The sequence below is a fragment of the Mus pahari genome, chromosome 3, assembly GCF_900095145.1.
Source record: "Mus pahari chromosome 3, PAHARI_EIJ_v1.1, whole genome shotgun sequence".
NCBI classification, from domain to species: domain Eukaryota; kingdom Metazoa; phylum Chordata; class Mammalia; order Rodentia; family Muridae; genus Mus; species Mus pahari.
In genome coordinates this window covers 5,204,878-5,221,478 of record NC_034592.1, presented here as the reverse complement: position 1 = coordinate 5,221,478, position 16,601 = coordinate 5,204,878, and the positions used below count along the sequence as shown (strand labels likewise).

The 16,601-nt window shown below is 42.6% G+C and overlaps 1 protein-coding gene across 1 annotated transcript in view; it reads left to right on the top strand.

The window, feature by feature from the left end:
- The window catches only part of Nebl (nebulette), a 363,961-nt gene that overhangs the window by 96,992 nt on the left and 250,368 nt on the right, over nucleotides 1-16,601 (top strand). The gene's annotated exons all lie outside the window — the stretch shown is intronic.

The window sequence follows — 16,601 nt, the reverse complement described above, 5'->3', positions numbered from 1 at the left end:
TCTCTCTCTCTCTCTCTCTCTCTCTCTCTCTCTCTCTCTCTCTCTCTCTCTCTCTCTCTCTGTTCCATGTAAGCACTAGACATTTTGCTGGGTCCTTTTTTAGTCTTCAGAACAATTAAGCACACAAGGCAGACAATGTCTTAGGTGACATCCCTCTGGATGCATTCACCTATGGCTCCTTTTGTACCTTCAGTTCCATTACATCACTGCTCTAGTTAGTGTTACTATTGTCGTGATGAAACACCACGACCAGAAGAAACTTTGGTAGGTAAAGGTTTATTTGGCTTCCACTTCCACATGGTAGTCCATCACTGAGGAAAGCCAGGACAGGTACTCAGACAGGACTGGAAACTGGATGTATGACCTTTTTCAGAGACCATGGAAGGTTGCTTGCTGCTTACTGGCTGGCTCAACCTCCTTTCTTATTGACTCCAGGGCTACCTGCTCCAGGTTGACACCCTTCACAGTGGGCTGGACTCTCCCTCATGAATCACTAACTAAAAAAATGTCCTCCAGGCTTGCCCACAGCCTAATCTTATGGAGGCCTTTTCTCAGCTGAGGACCCCTCCCCTTCAGCAGCTCTAGCTTGTGTTAACTTGATGTAAAAGTAGCCAGCACAATCACTTTTTGCATATATAGATTTGGCCTGCAGGTCTCAGTGTACAATCTCTGCTCTACTTCATCTTTTTTTCCCTCAGCTTGGCCACCTTCTCACTACTTTCTTCTTTTTATGGTTACTCATCTTTCAATTTTAAATTTTAAAGCATTACAAAAAACTTCATATCTATGCCAGCCACACCAGCTCTGGACTCCCTCCCATGTGCAGAATGGTCTTGTAATAGCAGTAATAAACCATTGAGGGTAACAGAAATTTGATCCCACCTCACGTCCTTCTGAAAGTCCCCTCTGAGCGTGTAAGCCTCCCCTGCTGCCTTCTTCCCTCTCTCCACTTCTGCAGTCTCTCACCCCGATGAGAGGTAATCAGGAGTTTTATCTGTATTGTCTCACCTCATTGGGCATGATGGAATCCCATAGGGAAGACTTGGCACAGAGAATACAGTTACTGTGATACAGCTAAACTTTATACACTACGCAGCTTCTGGGTATATATAATGCCCTTCCTGCTCAGACATTTCAGCCTGACACCACTGTGCTTTTAATTAGCTTTGAATTTTGCATATTTGGAAGGACTGAAGTCATTGCCAGCATGGTGGTTTCAGCATCACACAGAAACAGGCACACCACTCACTCGCATAGTCATGTGACCCTCTGTGTGCAGGCTAAGGGCAGCAATGTCTGGATTCTTCTTTCCAGAGGAGAGTTACAGCTAGAATTCCCAATCAGGAGCCAGATTGTCACATGACTTTGGTGGCTTACTCTTCAGCTCTTTTAGGTTAAGGATCTAGCTATCTATAGGGGGAAACTATCTTTTAAGAAAATGTTTATTACTATGCATTTTTTGAATGATTGCTTTTCCTTCTTGAGAAAAGATTTGGATCAGATTATCTTGAACTTACGAAGCTAGCTTAGACCCCCTGACTCCTTATTTCCAGTTCCCAGTTGTCTGAGTTATAGGCATGCTGGCACCATTACCATGCCCACTTTGAATATTCTTTCGTGGTCACAGACTTCACACATTTGAGATAGACTTGTGCTTGCCCTAAGTTTAGGAAAGATTAGGTAGATGAATTTTCTTTTTTTTCCCCATTTTTTTATTAGGTATTTACTTCATTTACATTTCAAATGCTATCCCCAAAGTCCTCTATACCCTCCCCCCTGCTCCCCTACCTACTCACTCCCACTTCTTGGCCCTACTGTTCCCCTGTGCTGGGTCATATAAAGTTCGCAAGACCAAGGGGCCTCTCTTCCCAATGATGACTGACTAGACCATCTTCTGCTACATATGCAGCTAGAGACACGAGCTCTGGGATTGCTGGTTAGTTCATATTGTTGTTCCACCTATAGGGTTGCAGACCCCTTCAGCTCCTTGGGTACATTCTCTAGCTCCTCTGTTGGGGGCCCTGTGTTCCATCCGATAGCTGTCTGTGAGCATCCACTTCTGTGTTTGCCAGGCACTTTCATAGCCTCACAAGAGACAGCTATATCAGGGTCCTTTCAGCAAAAAGGTAGATGAATTTTCAACAATGTTGTTTATATAAAAACAGCAAATTTTGTGTAATTTTGGGAATTCCTGTTTATTAACTTATTCATTCATAAAAATGCATTTAAATCAAATGCCTTTACAGGGTAAGGCAGAGTGTGGGAGCTGGGAACATAGGTGTTTCTTGCTGTCAGGGAGCTTATAAGGATAAGTGGGTGGAATAGTGGATGAACACAGATTACAAGGTAGGTAAGTGCCTTAGTTAGGGTTTACTGCTGTGAACAGACACCATGACCAAGGCAAGTCTTATAAAAAAAACCAACAACATTTAATTGGGGCTGGCTTACAGNTTCAGAGGTTCAGTCCATTATCATCAAGGTGGGAGCATGGCAGTTTCCAGGCAGGCAGAGCTGAGAGTTCTACATCTTCATCCAAAGACTGCTAGTGGAAGACTGACTTCTAGGCNACTAGGGTGAGGATCTTAAGTCCACACCCACAGTGACACACCTACTCTAACCAGGTCACACCGATTCCTCGAAATGGTGCCACTCCCTGGTCCAAGAATATATAAACCATTACAGTAAGTGAACTAATGCATCACATGTGACGAATCCACAGAAACCATAGAATAGAAGCAATCTAGACTGAGATGCCCCTCTCATCTGCATAGGACAAACAGAAAAGGTTTCTAGAACAGGGAGATATCTGCTCAGAAACCAGATGGAAGTTGGGGAGAGCTATGCAGTATTTGAGGGAAGAGTTCGTGCAAAAGTAGGAAGCTGGTGTATGCTGCATCCTGGGAACAGAACAGTGAGGAGGAAAGAATGAATGCTTTGGTTTGAGACTTGTTGGATCTGAGATATCTGAGAGAAACTGGACAAGAGTCACCTATACTGACTGGTAGAGTGTTGAGTGTGGACAACAGGAAGGGATGCACCAAGCAAGCTGGAGAGCAGCTGAGATCAGTGAGGTATAGGTGGGTGGTAATGGAGGGAAGGTGTGTGGTAATGCTGCACAAGGCATTTCCACCATGGGTGAGGACAAACCACCCACCCATGACAAGGCTGACTGTCAATCTATTTGTGCCCTGTGGTTACAGTCATGAGGTAAAGCCAGTGGCCTAAAATAACACTAAGGCATCCTTACGAGTTGGAGGTTGAAGTGTGAAGTTAGTATTACCAGGATGAGGGGGATTCTCCCTTACCACTCTGCTTTCAAGGGTTGGTTGAAAGTCTTGACGTTGTTGGCTTGCTTATACTACAGTCACACAGCCAACCACCTTTTTCATGGTGTCCCTACATCATCTTCCCTCTGGGCCTGTCTATATTGTGCTCTTTTGGAAGCATGCTTATCATATAGAATTAAGGGTCACCCAAACCTCACCAGCTGGTTAAATCTGCAAAGACCTTATTTCCAAAAAGGATGATAATCTTAGTCTGTGGGCATTTAGAGTTCAATATACTCTAAAAAAATCTTTAATTTCTTTCTTTATTACTTCCTTGACCAAGTTATCATTGAGCAGTGTTGTTCAGCTTCCACATGTATGTGGGCTTTTTACTATTTATGTTGTTATTGAAGATCAGCCTTAGTCTGTGGTGATCTGATAGGATGCATGGGATTATTTCAATTTTCTTGTATCTGTTGAGAACTGTTTTGTGACTGGTTATATGGTCAGTTTTGGAGAAGGTACCATGAGGTGCTGAGAAGGTATATCCTTTTGTTTTAGGATAAAATGGTCTATAGATATCTATTAAATCAATTTGTTTCTACCTTCTGTTAATTTCACTGTGTCTCTGTTTAGTTTCTGTTTCTATGATCTGTCTATTGATGAGACTGGGGTGTTGAAGTCTCTCACTATTATTGTGTGAGGTACAATGTGTGCTTTGAGCTTTAGTAAAGTTTCTTTTATGAATGTGGGTACCGTTGCATTTGGAGCATAGATGTTCAGAATTGAGAGTTCATCTTGGTAGATTTTATCTTTGATGAGTATGAAGTGTCCCTCCTTATCTTTTTTGATAACTTTAGGTTGAAACTCAATTATATTTGATATTAGAATGGTTACTCTGCTTGTTTCTTGGCATCATTTGCTTGGAAAATTGTTTTCTAGCCTTTTACTCTGAAGTAGTGTCTGTCTTTGTCCCTGAGGTGGGTTTCCTGTATGCAGCAAAATGCAAAATGTTGGGTCCTGTTTNTGTAACCAGTCTATTAGTCCATGTCTTTTTATTGGGGAATTGAGTCCATTGATATTAAGAGATATTAAGGAAAAGTAATTGTTGCTTCCTGTTATTTTTGTTGTTAGAGTTGGGATTCTGTTCATGTGGCTATCTTCTTTTAGGTTCATTGAAATATTACTTTCTTGCTTTCTTTAGGACATAGTTTCCCTCCTTGTGTTGGAGTTTTCTCTTTATTATCCTTTGAAGGCTGTATTTGTGGAAAGATATTGTGTAAATTTGGGTTTGTCATGGGATACTTTGGTTTATCTGGAGGATATCATCTTGAGTGAGGTAACCCAGTCACAAAAGAACACACATGATATGCACTCTCTGATTGTGGATATTAGCCCAGAAGCTTGGAATATCCAAGATACAATTCGCAAAACACATGAAACTCAAGAATAAGAAAGACCAAAGTGTGGATACTTAGATCCTTCTTAGAAGGGGGAACAAAATACCCATGGAAGGAGTTACAGAGACAAAGTTTGGAGCAGAGACTGAAGGAATAACCATCCAGAGACTGCCCACCTGGGATCCATCCCATATACAATCACCAAACCCAGACTCTATTGTGGATGCCAACAAATGCTTGCTGACAGGCGCCTGATATAGCCCTCTCCTGAGAAGCTCTGCCAGTGCCTGACAAATACAGAAGTGGATGCTCACAGCCATCCATCATACTGAGCATAGGGTCCCCAATGAAGGAGCTAGAGAAAGGACCCAAGGAGCTGAAAAGGTCTGCAGCCCCATAGGAGGAACAACAATATGAACTAACTCCAAGAGTACCCCCAGAGCTCCTTGGACTATACCACCAACCAAAGAATATGCATGGAGGGACTCATTGCTCCAGCTGGATATGTAGTAGAGGATGGCCTAGTTGGTTATCAATGGGAGGAGAGGCCCTTGGTCCTGTGAAGGCTCTAAACCCCAGTGTAGGGGAATGCCAGGAACAGGAAGTAAGAGTGGGGGGTTGGTGAGCAGGGGAATATGGGAGGGAGAGGGGATTTTTGGATTTAGGGGATAACATTTGAAATTTAAATAACGAAAATATCTAATTAAAAAAAAAAGAGTTCAATATAGTGGCTGAAGAGATGGCTCAGCAGTTAACAGCATAGTTTGTTTTTCTACAGACTCTGAGTTCAGTTCCCAGCCCCTGTGTCAGGTGGCTCACAATCACTGTAATTACTGTTCCATGGAATCTGATGTCTCTGAACTTCCCAGCACCTACCCCTGTTCTATAACCTAATTAAATATAAAAAATAAATGTAAAAGATATTAATATATATTTCTGGGGGATACAGCCAAACCCATACCTCTCAGAAAGATGCTGGGAAAACTAAGGAATATGCTGTCCCAGGAGCCAAGTAGAAGTACTTTAGGCAGGGAAAGTGGGTAAACTGAGTCAGAAGCTACTCACTGAGAAAATGAGATGACTAAGGAAAACTGGCAGTTAGCTTGGCAAAAGAGAGGTCATTGTCATCCTGCTGAGGAATGTTTCAGTCAAATATTAAAGATGAGAGGGGGCAGGAAAGAAGTTAGAGAAAGCAAACACAGAGTTTTTAGAGGCATTTTACTTACAGGGCAAGAAAAAAAAAAAACGGGATAGTGTGTAACTTTAACTTTTTTCAAATTCAGATTTTAGTGGTGGTTCTTAAATGCTTTGGCATCCCTTTTAGCCCACCACCCATCACAGGTAGTGGAAAAGAAAGAATGTGGGGGAAGTGGACCTGTTTAGAAAGGTTCTTTAGAGAAACTTCCATCTGTGTTGTCTGGAAATCAGCAGTTCAGTTCTCAGGTCAGCAGCTGAAGCTGCGTCTACTAGCAAACACAGATACACCAGCAGTCCTGTTGGGAAGAGCTGGGATAACAAACGCAAATCATCAGTGGTGGCACTACCTAGAAGAGACAGTCAGGCCTCAGCCTTGGCACAAATCATCAGGACCTGGAAGAATGACAGAAGTTCTCAGCTGTGTCTCAGCAAAGCAAAGATCAGCAAAGACTTGAGACCCACAAACATTGCACAGCCAGATCTATAAGGAAGTCAAGGTTCACCTCTGTCATTGTTCCTTGAGTCCTATTTATACCCTCCAAACATCACGTGTCCTCCACGGATCTGGCCTCAGTACGTGCATCTGTCTTATCTGACATCACTGTGCAGCAAGAGAGTGCAGCACAGCACCAGAAGTTTTTTGGTGCAGTTTTCTCTATGGAGTCCCAACAAATGCACCTCAAGTATGCAATGTAAGGCAGACCAATAATACATGCATGCTGTTAGCAAAGAACCCTGCACCATGTGTCCTTTCATGTGCTGGCTTTAGCAGAACATTCTTTCACCTGTATCTGCTTCAGATAAATGTTCCTTCAAGAGTCTGCCTTAGTCTTTTACCCATGACCACTTCAGCTCAACCTTCCTTCACAGGTTTGCCCCAGCAGAAAGCCATCCAACTGACTTTCTACCAACTAAGTCTCTACTTCAGTAGTGGTGGAAGAAGATTAAGAAATAGGAGAAACAAAGTCAAATTTATACATGAACTAGTAGGGAGAAAAGGTGGGTGATTTCGAGAGCGATGTCTTTGAGACGATGAGAGTGTGTCAGCTCTGGGGGTCAAGTGGAGACCTCTGTATTTAACAGGACTTCAGACCACTCTAATAAACACTTTAGTTTGAGGCCCTAGAAGTTCTGTTACCAACCAAGTAAGGAAACATCCCTTTTGTTTGAGTGATGAGCATTGCCAAATAGGCATAAAGAGGATCTGGGATGGACAGTGGAGCAGCCACGCTGGGGAGAGCAGTGTCAGAAAGAAGGGAGGAAGAGCTCTTGGCTGGCCCTTCTCTAGGAGACGTGTCACCTGCTGGCCCTTCTCTAGGAGACGTGTCACCTGCTGGCCCTTCTCTAGGAGATGCGTCACCAGCTGTCCCATCTTTTTAATATGGAACTGCTGCCCCCTTGAAGTGCCTCTCTAGCATAGCCTGAGAGCACTGGTGACATCTCCAGCTGCTATTTTTAGATGACCCGAGTCAGACCCTGGTGGGTGGAAGAACATGTCACAGGGATTTGAAATATTTACATCTGGCAGGGCTTAGACATTGCATAACAAATTAATGTCCTGATGTCCACATGATATTATATTGAAATTTTGTATAGCAGCTTTATTTCAAATACAACTTAGTATATCTGTTGTATATCTAACCCTCCCAAAGATGACTCCATAATTTGGATTCTCTGACCACCATAGGATTTAATCTGAGCCATTATAAGCTGTTACTGGTCATTGATATTATTATCGCTTGAATGTCATTATTCCTATGAGTTTGTATTCTAAATTACGCAATGAAAAATTTGAAATGACACACTTTCTTTCTCCAGTCAATTGTTACAGGACTAAAAAAGTTATGGCAATGGAGAATTTCAATGAAAGTAGCAAATGATTTGAGCTTTAGTGAAATAACTTGGGTAGATAAACGCTTGGCTGGTACAGAATACCCTGATTTACTCCCTGTTAAAACCAGCCAGGGGATCTTGAGTGCAAGCTATTTGATAAAAAATACGAGCTTGTTAAATCACATATCGACATTTGGAGAATTACATCATTAAAAGAATATCTTCTTCCCACTTTGAAGCAGTCAGAAAATCTATTAATTAATCAGTTAATTTTTGCAACATTGTAGATTGAATCCAGGGTCCTGAACATGCTAGGAAACCACACTGCCTCTGAGCTGCATCTTTCGTTTGGGTTTTGTCGTGGTTATTTGGTCTGTTTGCTTTTGGGACAAGGCCGTCTCCTCTGTAGTCCTGCCTATTCTGGAACTCACTATGGGACTTACAGCGTTTCTTTATCTTTGCCTCCTAGGCTCCCAGGCACCGTACACCACATCTGGATGAACTGTCTTTTGATGTCTTTCTTTGCATTTCTAGTTATTAACAGAGAGCCTGTCACAGGTTTGACAAATTCTAGTCGTCTGATCTGATTCTTGTTTGGATTAAAACATTGAATTGGTTTTCCTCTTATCTTTGAAAACCCTTTTATGAATGAAAAAGGGAGCTTTGTGTACAGGAGACCCATAAACTAGAGTAGACTCATGGGAGGAGTCAGTCATCACGGAGTCCCTCATTACTTACCAGTGTCAAGATGACAAACCGTTTTCTACTGAGAAATGCAGGTAGCCGTCCCTACGTTGTGAGGCTGAGATGTCTGGCCTGGTGTCTAATGCACGGTACCATTCATTACCTGCTGCTTGGCACTTCCTTCTACACTTCAAGCACAGGTCATTCTGAGTCCTGTTTATTTGTCTGTGTTGAGACAATTACCCAGTGACTGCCAAGCTGCAAGGACAGACAGAACATTGTGCACCCAGCCTCAGGGCCATCCAGCTAAGGCATCCTGACTGATTTAAATGTGAGTCTCACTGTAGTGAATACTCTGAGTCATTAATTTGAGCTTGATAGCAATTTGTCTAGATTACTGGACACTTCAGACTTACTATCCAGTGGATGGTATGGACTGAGAATTTTGGAATTTTGATTTCTTCAGAAAAACAGAGAAATATTATAATATGTTTTCATTTTAATCCTAGGTGTGGGGATACGGGATTGCTTCTCAGCAGCTGACTCTGACATACCTCATGCTCTTGCAGAGATGTGATTTTGCCAGCTGCAGATTGTGTTACATTTGGAATTCTAGGAACTTTTCAAGGGGCTCTATAAATGCCAGGGCCCTTGTAGGCAGTTGTTCAGGGTGGTTGGTTGGGGTTTGTCATGCTGAAAGAAGAAACAAGAAGACAAAAATTAGATCCAGGGATCTCTCTGTCTCTGTCTGTCTGTCTGTCTGTCTCTGTCTCTGTCTCTCTCTCCCCCTCCCTCCCTCCCTCTCCTCTATCCTTCTTTCTCTCCTATCTAGTGACAGATGGTGAAATCAGGGGGGATGAAGAATGCAAAAAATAATAACTCACAACAATAGTAAAGGGTCAGCTATAAGTGGTAGAAGCAATTTTGGATGAGGCTCTTCATGGAACCCAGACCACACTGTAGGTTGGACCTACTAGAGAACTTTGCAGATACTCCTCAAGATCTGTGAGCTACATACCTCAGGCACAGGGTTGGGGTAGGGTTGGATTACATGCCCAAGTGTCAGGACTAGTGAGTGATAGAGCCCGCAGCAGGGAGAGGCTCCCCAGTTCCTTGGAGCGTGTGAAGCAGACTGGTGGATTTTTATTTACGCACGTGATGGTTTTATGTTATAGCTTTTGTGTGTAAGCAATGTTGACACCTTATCAAAGGACCTGTAACTGACACCGTAGACCTTCCACCCTGTAACTGGCACCTTATCAAAGGACCTGTAACTGACACCATAGACCTTCCACCCTGTAACTGGCACCATAGACCTTCTTCCACCCTGTTTCTCTTCGGAGTACTATTAACCCGTTGAGAAAATTATTACCTTCTGAGTATTGGTCCTCTTAGAATATCTCACGGTCTCAGGAAGTCTTGCCAGTACTGTGAATTGTTGATACTTTCCTTGAAACTGGATTTTTAAAGATTTGCTCAGCCTTTTTTCCCATCTTGGAGACTTAGCTCAAGGTTATAACTTGCTTCACTGTTTCAGGGTAATTGTAAAATAGCAGAAACCAAAAAAAAAAAAGCAAAACAAAAAACAAAACAAATTTCACATACACACACACAAACAGACATACACACACACAGACACAAACACACACACAGACACACATACAGACACACAGACATACACACAGAGACACACACAGAGACACACACACATGCACACACATGCATGCACGCACACATGCGCACACACGCACATGCATGCACACACACAGACACATAGACACACAGACACAGACACATGCACACACTCTCACACACTCACACACACAGACATACACACACAGATGCAGACACACAGACACACACAGACACACAGACACACACACACACACACACACACACACATACACACCAAACAAAACCAAAAAACATAAAGCAAAACCGTTTCCATTGCAGTGGCTCCCCAGGCAGAGGAAGCTGTTGATTTAGAAATTAACTGGCTGCTCTTCCTGCTTCAGAATAGCCCACCTTCTCACAAGGAGCAGAGCTTCCATTGCTCATGTTTTCAGCCTCCTTTAAGGCACTCTAACTGCCTGGACAGTTAGACAGCCCTTACCTGGTGGCACTGAGAAACCAGCTCTCAAGTTCACCAACATGTTGGGTGCTTTCAGAAACTGCAATTATACTGTATGTTTTGGAGCAAGTGCAGAGTTAAGCTTAAATGCAGAGTTAAGCTTTTTTTTTCCCCAGAATTTTAAGGAAATAAAATGTATTCAATGACATTAATCGAGATCTCAGGCAGAATATGGCATTCCCACTGTCTTTCAGAATTCTTAGAACATTTGTGAAAATACATCAGTTCTGCAGTTCTTCCTCTTATCTGCAGCCAAGAAAATTTAAATATAAAATATGAATCAAAGAATGGCTTAAAAGAAGCTTCCTTGAATTTCTTGTATGTCAAAGAAACAAAAGGAGCTTGTTCTGGAGCCAGAAAAACAAAACAAAACAACATCCCCAGAACTGGACTTCTGGCTACTGCTCCAGAGGCAGTGCCTGATTATGTGTGCCAGAATAAGAGAACATGACAGTGACAGCCACAGTTGACCTGGAGTGTTCCAAACTGTGCCAGTTCATCGCCTACACACCACAAAAATGTGTCTACATGATTCTACTTTAATGACCAATTTTTAATTCCTCTACAATAAAACAAACAGAAATCAAAATCAAATGAGCCAATGTCAGTAGATACTATTTTGCTCAGAGTCTAACTCATTAGGTATAGTAAGGTATATGGCACATAGGCCAGGAGCTGATTCAGAAACAGAAATGCTAATTAGGCCGAAGTATAGCATGTGAAAAAACATTTGAGTAGCACATGTGAGCTCTTGAGTCCTGTATTCTATCTACACACACACACACACACACACACACACACACACACACGCACACATATGCATACACACATGCACACATACATGCACACACGCGCGCGTGCACACACACGCATGCATGCACACATGCACACACACGCACGCACACGTGCACACACATGCACACACATGCACACATGCATGCATGCACACACACATGTACACACACGCATGCATGCACACATGCACACACACGCACGCACACGTGCACACACATGCACACACATGCACACATGCATGCATACACACACATGTACACACACGCATGCATGCACACATGCACGCACACACACATGCACGCACACACGGATAGGAAGGAGGTGGGAGAAGAGATATGTATGTAGGTGCGTTGGTATTAGAAACACACAAAACTTCCCAATTTTCATCATTTTGCCTGTTTTTCCCAATATCCAGAGTGTTTAGACTTTCATGGCCATGCGATTCTTCCTGTTGATTTAGTCCAAGGCTAAGATCACACTCTTAAAAAACAAAATTATAAATTTTGGCTATATCGCATCCTCCAGGATCATTATCCTGAGGGATTCTTGAGGGGGTTCACAGAGAAGCCAAGGGAGACATTTATTTTTATATTTGAAAACAGCTTTGTTAGTTTTTTATAATCTCCATAATAAACACCTCAAACAATGAAAGGGAGAAAGAAGAAAAAGTTCCTGAATTCTCCACCATTCAGAAATATGCCCTGGTAAGAATGTCTTGTGTTTCCCTTAATGCTTTTGAAAAGTAGAGGACACTCATAGACAGAGTCAGAATTCTTAAAATGTGAGAAACAAAGTTGGGTTTGTTGGTAAACACCTGAGAGGGTACACTGGAAGAACGGCGAGTTTGAGGCTAGCCTGAGCAACATAGGAAGTATCAGGCCAGCCTGGGCAACATACTGAGAACCTATGACAGGCAAAAGAAGATCTGCACACACAAAGAGAAAACTCTGGAAAATGAGATTAAGACTAATAAATCAGTTAAAGCGAAGCATCCCTTAATGTTCCTTTGCTCTGAGAAGCTTCTGAACTACACATTGTGCTAAGGTGCGGGGAGGAGAAGGGTTGGCAGGAACGAGTTCCTCTGGTTACTTCAGTCTTGTACAGGGAGCCAAGTCTGGCCATACAGCTTCAGAACCAATGCCTTTTGGGAATAGTTTCTCACTGTAACATGAAAATTTCTTCTTTGGGGGGAAAAACCCTAAAAATATTACTTTTCTGACTGCAGTACTGGGGCATTTTTGCCTTTTCATGTGTCATGAGACACTTCGATTAAATAAATCTTAGGACAGCCAAGTGCGGTGTCTGAATGTAAACCTTCTTGTGCAGTGAAGCTGACGAGATTGCAGCTTCTTGAGGTTCAGTGGACCTCTCCTGTCCTCAGAGCAGGGGGTAAGTACTCTCTCTCATTTTGAAAGTGGTTCCTCGGTTTCAGGGTGCATACTTATTTTAAAGAAGGATGTCCTTGAATATTCCATGTGTGGCCAGTTACAGTCTGCAGGGTAGACTGAGGTCAGGACTTAGAGTGTAGTAGGTGGGCAAGTGAGCAAGTCCTTAGGGAGGTAGGGAGAGTGGGAGGGTGACCAGCAGGCATCAGGCTACAGGTGTGAGGGAGTGTGAAACTCAGCACACTGTAGCACACCAGGCAAACTGTGGGAAGGAGTAAAGTACTGTGATTATAAATAGCAATCGTCTGTACAGTTTCAAACACTAGGAGAAGTGAGTTGAAGATGTTTGCCATAAAGAAAGGACTAATGTTTAAGAGATGGCTAAGACTGACTTGACTCAGACATTATGCTATATCTATATATCTCTATCTATCTATCTATCTATCTATCTATCTATCTATCTATCTATATGTATATATATATATATATATATATGTACAGAGATAGCAAATGATATCTGATGACTATGTACAAATCTTATGTTTTTATGTATTAGTTACAACAAATTTAATTAAAATACAAAAAGAATGCTGGGCATGGCAGTGCATGCCTGTAACTCTGCACATAGGGCAGGGGAGATGGGCATTATTTATCATTTTGAATATCGTGCCTTGGTTTCAGGAGGTGCATAATTCATTCTAAAGAAGGAGGTTTTCAAATATTCCATGCGTGGCCACTCCAGTCTCCATGGTAGACAATGAACTAGGAAGATTATGAGTTGAGGAGCAGCTTGGCTGAGACCCTGTACCACAAGACTGAAAAAAACACAATAAAGCAAGAATGAAATGAAATTTCTACCAAAAAAATAGTCCAAGAGAAAAGGAACAGGTTGTTAAGGTTAGGAAGTTGAAATGCCACTTGACCAGAACTCACAAGAACCCTTGGTAATGGTCAGAATTGAGGATTTGAGGGAGGTAGAATGGCTAGCCACCATCACTGTTTTGTGGAGGGCTGTCCTGCCTTGCTTCTCAGGATAACCCACAGTCCTGCTCTGTATAATTGATTCCAAGAGTGGGACAGCATCTCTTAGCCAGCTTCTACATGGGATAAAGAAAAGAACAGAGTTTTAAAATGTTGCTCTCTAACAGTCAGGAAGCAGATAACCTCACTTTAAGTCAGAGAAAGATGTTGTGTAGACTCGGGAGGTCTATGGAAGCCAAAGGGCTTCCTTTTTACCTAACACGCAGCATTGTGTCCTAGACATAGTTCAGATCCTAAGACCAAGATGCCAGTTGGAGCTGTACTGTCTGAGTTTTGTCATATATCAAAGGGGGAAATGACATGGGTGTCTTCCATGTAGGCTATGTCGATGTCCCTACTGTGACTTGGGTTGACAGATGACTAACAGGAAAAGTTTAAAAAGATACAAGCTCTAGTCATGTAGTCTAAGTTGGAACTGAAAAAGTCAGAAAGTGAGACCCTGTCAGTATTTATCTAGTGTCGTCCAGGGAAGGAGACACTCGGATGATAAATATTAGTGTGTGCCCTGCTTTGTGACATGGTGGCCATCACGCTGAATTATACAGGACTTAGAGCCGGGAAGGGCTCTAGGCAGGAATCAGCTCCTTTCCTCTGCACTCTGTCAGGATTATCCAAGTCTGTGCTCATCAGCACCTGCTAGTCTTCACTTTGTCCTTTGGGGGGGGGGGGTGACAAAGCCTGTGCTCCTACGGAGTGAGGCATTATGGAGAAGGGTACTTCATGCTCGCTGGTTTTGTTTGTTTGTTTGTTTTAATAGCAAGTAAGATGCTAAACTTGCACTGGGGAAAGAAGGACAGATAGGAAGAGACTTTCTGTAGTAGGTTATTTTTGCCTTGACATGATGGATCCTCCCCATTTCAGTGATGAGAGATGTGACACACAGCCTCTGTCCAGAGGACCCACAGCACTGTAGGAGGGGACAGGATACCAGTGCTGTGACCAGTAGCAAAGTAGAGGGAAGAGACGGAGGAGGGGTAGCACGATAGGTGATGCTCTGTTTGGGACATGGAAAGGCTTCGGACATAGTGATATCAGACAGGAGTCTTAAAGGGATGAAAATGGTTCAACACAGGCAGAGATGGGACATGTTAGTAGAAGCCAAACTGTGATGGTGGTCCTAGTATATTACGTCACCCTGCACTGTACCGTCCACGCCGAGGTACATCTTTTTATGAGCTTCAGTGAATGGCTAAAACCCCTTCAGTGAAATCACAAAGTAGAGGGACCCATCCCATGGGTGGGATGAGCTTACTAGCTGCTGCCGTAGTGAAAAACAGTGATGCTTAATTTGATATGTCGTCTTCTCTTGGTCACAGTACTGAGTTTTTGTTTGTTTGTTTGTTTTGTTTTGTTTTGTTTTTTGTTTTTAAACAGCAGTTTGACATTACAATGAAGATATATTCAAAGATGAAATTATATCTGAGGGACTTTTGAGTATAATGTACTGCCTTCATTTAATATGTGGAGGGGTTAGGAGAAATGTCAGAGTGAGATGTGGAGAAGGAATTTAGCCTACAATCTGCTTTGGACTGGAGATCACAGAGGCACCTCTAGCTTGCTAACCTAGTAGGCGGAATATCTTCCTTCCTCCCTTTCATCCATTCCTCTCTTCCTCCCCCATCCTACTGGCTCCATTTCTGAAGAAACCTTCATAACTTTTACTACTTTGATCAGTTTAAAACTCATGAGATACTAAATCCATTGTTTCTGTCCAGTTGTTTCATGTTCTGTAGAAATATACTGTGTCTGGCAGTAGAGTGGTTTGAAGGAAGAAATGCAGGCTGGGAGATTTTTCGAGGGGCAGCTGTCGAGCTGTCAGGATGTGTCTGTATTTACATGCTTTCCAAGCATGTTTCGAGTCTGTGACTCTCCATGAAGGAATCTGGTATTCAGAAGTCAATAAACAAATTACATTGATCTGTAAAGTGGGGCTGTCATGGTGACTGACGGGGCACCCACTCCTTCAGAACAGTGTGTGCAGGAAAACAAGACAGAATTACCCAGGCAAATGACAAGGGATGTGGTAAGAACTCAGCACAGGACGTTCATCCTAGGAAAGCTGCCACGATGGAAATTTTTGTCTAGGAAAGCCATTCCCTTTGCTCAGCAGTGTGTTGCTTTTGACACGCAGATGCTCTTTGTTGAGTGGACTCTGGGATTTATCACTTATATAATTATCCTGTGGCATTTGCAGGTCATACCAACAATAACATCAGGGGTAGGGTGGGGGTAGGGAACACTGGTCCCCTTGGTAAAGTGAAAAATACTTGAGATTCATATCTTCCCTCATCATGTATTACAGTGAACACTTTTTAACAATGCCACAGAGATGCAGGAAAGACAGCAGACCTACTCTACACTATGAGAAGAGGGACATCTGGGTAAGAAAGCACAGCATGGCCAGGTTTATTCTCTGGTGGCAGAATAAGGGTGGAGACTCTTCATGCAGTAGTTAATTTAGGTACCAGATTTTCATAAAACTTCAGTACATTAATGGATTCTCTACTATGAATAGATGATTACCTAATATTTATTTATGAGGCTTGATTTATTAATGGGACAAAGGAGAATGAAGTTAAAACTCATTCTAAAACCTTTTTATTGGGGGGAGATGTTTTTAAATATAAGGTGGCTTATGGCTGAATGAATGGAGGTGAACTATGAGCTCTAATCTTTTTTTTTATTATTATTTTCTTTATTTACATTTCAAATGCTATTCTGGAAGTTCCCTAACCCCCCTCCCCCGCCCCTGTTCCCCTACCCACCCACTCACACTTCTTGGCCCTGGCATTCCCCTGTGCTGGGTCATATAAAGTTTGCAAGACCAAGGGGCCTCTCTTCCCAGTGATGGCCGATTAGGCCATCTTCT